Consider the following 8,112-nt stretch of genomic DNA (forward strand, 5'->3'; position numbering starts at 1 on the left):
GGCCTCTCCCGTTGCGGAGCACAGGCTCCGGACGCGCAGGCCCAGCGGCCATGGCTCACGGGCCCAGCCGCTCCGCGGCACGCGGGATCCTCCCGGACCGGGGCGCGAACCCGGCTCCCCTGCATCGGCAGGCGGACGCGCCACCACTGCGCCACCAGGGAAGCCCGTGGAAGCTTCTTTAATAAGCAGGCTATCAGGTGAGAGTTTTAACAGTAGTGTTGTCAATTTTTATAAAAGAAAGCAATAGGTTTATAAAGAAATTAGTAGGTAAGCAGTGAAAATTGAGTTTCCCTTCCATTCTTACCCCCGAGGCAACTGTGGCTACAGATTTCTGTTCATTTTGTGCACTCCTCACGTATAGAGAATTCACTGGGTTTTGAAGTTAGCCATCATTAGCATGTGAACAGCCACTCTGAAAACAAACCAGGTCTCCCAGATTGGGTTTTGGCAGAGTTACTAGGTGTGTTTTAAAACAATACTCCACACAAAAAAAGTTTTGGAAACCGTGAATTAAAACAAAGCTAATGGATCTCGTCCTCATAGCACTTCTCAGAGCTTTTAATATGCTAACGTGCATATGACTCTCCTACAAAAGGGTGTGTACTCTAAACTACAATTTTCTGAGTGTAGTTTTTCTTTTTTTTTTTAAACTGAGACACGAAGAGCTCAGTTTGGGAAAAGGTTTGCTTTCTTTTGAAATATTCTCCATGTAGGCATTTTTGTTCTGTTGATTTGTTTAGCAGAGTCTTCATACCTTTATACCATCAACAATTCCCAGTCTTTGGTACGTTAGTCATGGAGGTTTGTTTTGCTATGTGGCAGGTGGCTAGAGAGATGGTGTTTCCTGGTTTCTCCACGCCCTTGTCATTTTCCAGACTTCATCTGGAAAGAGGCATCAGGCTAGGCTGGAATCTTGTTTCTGGCCCAGGAGAAGATCATAGACCTAGAGCCAGGAGGGATCTTCTTCTCCGGCTCTCTGTACATTTTACTTGATCCGAGCTGTGAAGTCAGACCCAGGTGGTACAGCACGGGCTGTTTATGTTTGTGTTGTTGATTGGGACAGAAACAGGCTCTGTGCCTGGTGTAGGTAACTAGGTAGCTGGCCTTTAGCGAGGTCTCAGTTGCATATCATTTCTGTTAGGTTACCGTGGAATTTCTGTAACAACTAATCTTTCAAAATGTGTTTCTCAGTCACAGTATAATCATAATAACTTCTACTTGATAAGCTCCAAAGCTGGACCAGGCTCTGCTTTCATTTGTAACTTTCACTTAATCTGCACGATAGCTGTCTTATTGCCATTTTATAGAGGAAGAAACAGGGATTCAGAGAGCTTAAGTCACCTGCCTGAGGCCACACATCTAATGCTGTGGTGAAGTTATAGCCTCCGAAGCTGGCCAGGCTCCCCAAGTGCCCAAGCCCGTGACCATATTATGGGAGGGACGCAGCCTGGCCTTTTGGTGTGATGGGCTGACTCAACTTTAAATAGCCCACTGGGAGGCTGGCGCACCCCGGCTTAGGTTCACGCTGAGTGAAAGGTGTCCAGGATGTGGTAGTCTCACCGGAAGGAGGCGACCAGAATAGCATAGCCTGTGGCCACACGCGGGACTCCTCAGCTCCACCGAGCCCTGGGGAAGCAGCCAACCTGGCGGGCTGTCTGCAGGCGGGGCGCTGGTCTGGACGCTGCGTGAGCTGCCCCCGTGGGCTAATTTCACGTTTGGCATGGGTGGGTGCAGCCCATGCAACTGCTCTGGCCCGGGGATATTCTTTTCAGCTTTTGAGCCAAGGTGGGGAGTGTATTCTCCTGCCATACCTGGCATGTCCCAGCTGGCTGTGAACCGTCTCCCATCTCGACAGATCAGCTTTGTAAGGTGTTTCTGACCTGGCTCCTGCCGTTCCCAGGAGGCTAGCCTTCCTGCCAGCAGCACGCTATTTGAGATGCGTTTCTAGCCCAAGAAAAAGGAGCTTGCAAATTCAGAGTCGAACTAACGTGGCCTTTCAAAATGGAATCGGAAATGAGAGGATATTAAATTGCAGACGCCCACACAAGAGACGGGTTTCCACTGACTAAGCTACTTTTTTTTTGCTGATAGTAGTTGGAAGTGGAGAGAGTAAAAACATCTCTTCCAGCTCTTTGCATTTTGTTCCCTTAGTTTGATGATTGATTATTTAGGAGAGGGCGCCGGGGACTGGCTTGAAATGAGACTGAGTTTGGAAGGAGCCTCTCACCTGGGTGAATACAGACGTGCCCGAGAGCACGTGATAAATGTGCCGGCAGCGCTGGGGCTTGAGGTGAGCTTGCCTCGCGCTGTGTCACCTCAGCAGCAAGAAACAGGGCAGGAAGTCTCAGAGGAGGCAGAAGAGAACCAACAAAAATTGGACTTGAGGGTCGAAGTCATTCCGAATGGCGCTTGCCGTGTGAAGTCAGGGCCCAGCCTCCACGGGGCCATTTGCTAATAACCCAGTGGAACTGGTGTGACCGCCCCCCGCATACACGGGCCCGGTGGCTAAGTTGGTGCCTTATACTCTGGGCCCATTTCCTCCCCCCAGCACCAGGATTTCACTTGAAGGGCTCTCCATCACTTAAACAGCCATCCTCCTTCCTGAGCGTGCAATTCTTGCCACTTTTAATGAATGGAAATTACCGTGGACATCTGTTGTCACTGCCCACTTCTCACCCACCCCGTTCCCCCTTCTTCTGGGAGCAGAGGCCAGCATCTCCTTTGGGGTCCATTTCTCCCCCACTGGAAAGTCTTGAAGGGGCCACCAGTCATGGCACCCCACCCTCGGGGGCCAGGTGGACACAGGACCCATCAGACTGAGCAGATCCTCGGCTTGGAGCAGCGGCTGGATGCCACCCACAGAAAAACAATATGGGGGAAGCTGGTGTAGCCTCTGCTGCCGGGACCCCGCTGCCCTCTGAGTCCCTGCCCTTTCTGAGCCTGATCTGCCTACTTTCCCTTCCATTTTGCAAGCCCCACCTCACATCTTCCGTACACCTGCCTCGGCTTGAAGTTGCCAGAGACGTCTCTGGCCTGCGACCAAAGGAATTTTTGCTTCTCACTGCTGAGCAGACACGGGTGCACTCACTTTCCCCGCTGAGTTCTGAGCCGGGGAGAACCTTTGGAAGAAAGCTCACTGAGCAGAGCAGCTGTCTTTCCCTGGTCTGCTGCTCCCACCAAGCTGGAGAAGGAGCATGTCCCCCTGCAGGCCTATCCCCTCCAACCACAGCTGGCCCGGGCATCTCTTTCTGTGCTTCTGTCCTAGGATTTGCAACTCCCCTTTCCTCAGGGGACCATGACGGGGGCCAGCGTTCATCAGGGGAGGGAATGCCAGCTGCAGGAAGGAAGGACAGTGTGCATGCAAACAGTTTAATAGAAAGCAGCTTTGAGGGCAGACTAGTTCAGCCTTACATAAAAACGGTTTCCAAATGTGTTGAACGTGACACTGGCCGTGTCTGCAGAACATTTTAAAAATTTCAACAAAGGCAGCATTTTGTCTCTGCGGTTTTTTTGCTGAGTAGTTCAGAGAGAGAGGGGGAAAATATGTGGTTTCTTTAGGCCAGAGTGCAGGACAGAAATACTGGGGATGTACTGAAGAAGGTGAGAGAGGAACGTTACTTTTGTCCCAGCTGCTTTTCTGCTGTGTTGATTAGGAAACAGGCAGGAGAAGATCATCTGTCCTCCCGCCTTGATGATTGCAACTTTCAGATCGGGTCCTGTCTGCCCTGTGTAAACCCCTTCACACGCTCTCGGTTCTTACAGAGAGATCGTAACTGCTTACAGGGCCTTGGATGGCCACCCAGCCTGACGGGCGCCCGCCCCCCATGCAGGGCTGTTCTCCTGGGGCCTTGGCCTTCCCTCCCTGGGGTGTCCCCGTCCAGCTCCTCCATAGGTGACCTTCCTTGTCCTTCAGGCCTTGGGTTGAATTCTGCCTCTGCCCCAGACGGCCCCTCCCTGACACCCTCCGCTCTCGGTTCTTACAGAGAGATCGTAACTGCTTACAGGGCCTTGGAGGGCCACCCAGCCTGACGCCCCCCATGCAGGGCTGTTCTCCTGGGGCCTTGGCCTTCCCTCCCTGGGGTGTCCCCGTCCAGCTCCTCCATAGGTGACCTTCCTTGTCCTTCAGGCCTTGGGTTGAATTCTGCCTCTGCCCCAGACGGCCCCTCCCTGACACCCTACCCCGGGGAACGCGCCCCCCCCCCCTCGTCCCCAACCTCCCCTCATCTCTCTGGGGATGCATAACCCCCGAGGTGATCACATTTCATGGTTCATTTTTCCCTTCTCGCCCCCTCATCGTAACTCACAATTGTCTTATTTACTTGTGGATTTCAGTTTCTCTCTGCTGCCAGAGTGTGAGGGGCACACCTGGCTTAGTCACTTGTGAGGAGGGAGAGGCTCAACAGCAGTGTCCTGGGTGTGAATTGCGAGCCCTCCCTCCGCTCAGCAGCAGGCAAGGCCGGCTGCCCCGAGGGCTCGGGGAGCGGGAGGGCACCGGGGCTCCCGCAGTGATCCTCTGCCCCCTTTCCGGCGAGGAGGTGACCGCACAGCAGGCTGATAGCAGAGCAGCAGCCCCCAGACGCCGAGGCCAGTTCTCATCTGATCCAACAGCTGCCTGGGGTTTGGACGGCGTGTTGCTTTGCTGGGGCCCCCGTAGCTCTGCAGTCTTTGGTAACTCAGAGCCCTGGTGAGGTGGTGAGGTTTCATGTGGGCGCTTTCCACCCCCCCCCCCCCCCCCCCCGACGCCAACACCCAGGGGAATATTTGGAAGCAGGCTTGTCGAGGCTTGTGAAGTGGTTTTCTTCCCTCACTCCCAGACCTGCATCCGCTCTTGGCCACCTTTGGGCCAGATGCCACCTATGGCCCTGTTTGAAGTGGCTGAAGAGCGACACCCCTGGGCACGGGGGCTGCTTTGTGGGCAGAGGGTCCTTTTCCTGCTGAGCGGGCTCTGGTCTCTCCAGGGCTGTCTCCTGGAACGTGGCCTGCTTGCAGTGGATCTGCCCCGACTTCTCTGAGTGAGGAAGGTCCAGGCGGCCTGGGGACAATGGTGGGGGAGGGGAGTGGCGGGTGCCAGGTCTGACTCGTGCTCCTCCACTCCCCCACCCTGTGCCCAGCCTTCAGCCAGTTCCCCTCGGACAACCTGATTGTCAGAAGGCGCTGACTCAGCCGCCTGAGCTCGTCCAAAAGGGAATCGGATAACAGAGCCTGTGCTGGACTGGCTCCCCATCTTCTGGAGTCTGTCACTCATCCTTGTAAAGTAACCGAGAGCTGGAATGCTGCTTGCCCTACCATAGTTACCCTCGTATTTTGTTTCTGTGTTTTTCCATTTGCATTCTTTTCCCCACTCCCTCCGTCCTCGTCGTTTTGTGGTCTCTCCTCTTTCTCTCCCTGAACTGAGAGGCCTGCGTTGCATTCGTTAAAGAGGCCCCAGACCCTCTCGATGTAACGACTGATACCGTATTGATTTTTACCATTTTTAGGGGGATGCAAATCAGTATTGCATTAGGTGATGTCAATCCAGACGCTGGCGTGGAAGCCGGCGTTTTGCTCTGGGCCAGCCTTTGTCCAGAGGCTCATGGGGACGAGGCTTTTCATTGTTCTGATTGCAGCTTCTCGTGGAATGTGAAAATATTTCAGTTCCCCAGACTATCAAAGCTGGAGCCCTTGTGTGTTCTCTGGCCCCATTTCAAGAGCTTAGCTGATTGTTAAGGAAATTCTTTGGCTATGTTTTTCTCTTAATATGGTAATGCTTTTTTTCACTTTGGCAGACTCTCTTCAGGGTGTTCAACCAAGACTATTATTTATGGTTCTGACATAGCAGTTGAGTTGTTGGGACTGAATTTGTAGGTGCCTCATCGGGAATGTCCCCTTCACTGAGGAGGGTCAGGGCATGCATTGCCAGTTTAGTGAGTGTGTAGCAGTGCGTTGGGGCCCAGGGTTGGCCAGCTGTGGCCTGCAGTCCCAGTCCGGCCCTCCATCTGCCTTTGTAAATAAAGTTTTATTGAAACACAGCCATGCCCATTTGCTTAGGTATCCGTAGAGTCTACCGCTGCTTTTGCTGGACGGCAGCAGAGTAGAGTAGTTGGGATGGAGACCACATGGCCCGTGAAGCCAAAAGTAGTTACTCTTTGGCCTTTCACAGAAAAAGTTTGCCAACCCCAGTGTGAGATGATTAACACCTTGTTCTAAAGGAGCCAAGTGTGCTTGGACCAAAATATGCTCTTAAGACCCAAGTGAGGTGAAGCACGAGGTCACTACAGGGGAAAGGGCAGAGAAGCTGATCTCATTTGCTCTTGTGGGGACTGTGCTTCTTTGCTGAAGAAGGTGCTTCGGTCTTGCCGGATTAAGCAGAGAGAGGCCTTAGTTTTGACCATTTGTCTGTAATATCGGTAGAGAGGAGTTTTGTGAATTTGAAGATGTTTTCCAAATTATTATTCGATTGTAAATCCTGATGATCTTTTAAGGTCTCGTTGGTTCATGCTTGCAGTTATGCCTTATTCATTCACGGAGTCTATAAGTATTTAATGAGCATCTATTTGACCAAACACTGTGTTAGGTGCTGAGGATGTAACAGCAATGGGCAAAAGCCATGGAGCTTACGGTCTAGTGTGGGAAACAGGTAAACTGGAATAAATATGGTGGTTGGTACAATGAAGGAACAGATAGAAGAATCAGGAGAAGGCACTGGGGCTGGGGAGACCCTGAAGGTAGTATAGGCAGAGAAGCTTATCTGAGGAGGTAACATCCAAGCTGAGACGTGGAGGACAGACAGAGCCAGCCAAGGGGAAGAGTGGGGTACCTAGAGTTGCCTAGATTTCCTTTTCTGCCCATCCTGAGGACCTGGACCTTCGGCCCAGTGCAAACTTACTTCCCAGTGAGTTTTTTAGAGGCCTCCAGAACACAAGCCAGTGCTTCTGGTTAGCTGGTTCCTCTGCATATTGTCCATGTATCTTATTGGCCTTGGTTCTTTGGGGTTCCTGGTCGTACTCTGGAAAGCTCCAATTTCTTATGTAGTCAATCTCCCGAGAGTCTAGAAGTGCAAAGGGTTCATAATGAGCTGGTCACCTCTTATTCATGGCGGGATGGAGGCAGTTTCCCAAAACTGGTTTCCTAAAACCAACCACTTTCTATGGCAAGGCAGAAATAAGACATTCTGGTGAACTGAGGACTGATTATTCTAATAAATGTGCTAAGCAACAAGTCACTTTTGTTAAATAAGGCACCAGAATCTGATAACGAGAACATACGACTCAGGGTATTTCCCTTTTTGCTTTGGCTGCCAGGCAGCTCATAGAAACCGTTGGCCCTGTGGCTAGAATATTTCTGATGCAACCATTTTATGTCATAAAGAGATATGGATTAACTTATTGTAGTAAGCCCTGTGTCATTGACCATCTCAAATTATTTTTATCTGGAGGAGGTTATACGTCTTTCAGAATTTTTTAGAATAAATTTTACAAGAATGCTATATCCTGCATATGGAGCCACATGAGCTCTAAGTGGTCATGGGTAATGGTCACTGTGCCTTCGGTTCAGTTTAGCAGTTACCGAGTGGCTGCTGTGTATTGAGCACTGAACCTACCAAACAGAGTGAGACCACAGCCCTTCCCTTTGCAGACCTGGTGGGTATAAGTTGCCCCTTCATCCATCTGAGCCCTGAGCCTGCCACCATATAGACGGCTGAAAACCAGGCTGCATCCGGAGTCCTTACCCAAACTGAAATGCCAGGCCCTGGCTAACCCCAAGGTTAGCCCAAATATTGGACTACTCCCAATTTTAAGATCCTGATGGATCTTTTAAGATCTGATTTATTTGTTCATATAGTCACTTTCACATCCAGTGATTTTCATAAATATTTATTGGCCAAACAACGTTGTAGCAGCAGTGGCTAACTAGAAGTCGCCAGAAAAAAGTGGAGGGGCTGATAGATGAGAAGACAAAAGTTACACTTGATGAGATGGTGTTTCTCCTACTCTCCATGCCACAGACTATATACAGTCACTGGCTGTCGGGCTCCCGTATAGAAATGTCAACATTTCTATACGGGAATATTTGAAATGCCAGCGTTTCTTTTTTTTTTTTTTTTTTTTTTTTTTTGTGGTACGCGGGCCTCCC

At 51.0% G+C, this 8,112-nt stretch overlaps 1 protein-coding gene across 1 annotated transcript in view; it reads left to right on the forward strand.

Annotated features, from left to right (window-relative positions):
- The window catches only part of LOC114485368 (serine protease HTRA1-like), a 20,029-nt gene that overhangs the window by 2,584 nt on the left and 9,333 nt on the right, over positions 1–8,112 (forward strand). The window lies entirely within an intron of this gene.

Source organism: Physeter macrocephalus, unplaced genomic scaffold (assembly GCF_002837175.3).
Source record: "Physeter macrocephalus isolate SW-GA unplaced genomic scaffold, ASM283717v5 random_1139, whole genome shotgun sequence".
Taxonomy (NCBI): Eukaryota; Metazoa; Chordata; class Mammalia; order Artiodactyla; family Physeteridae; genus Physeter; species Physeter macrocephalus.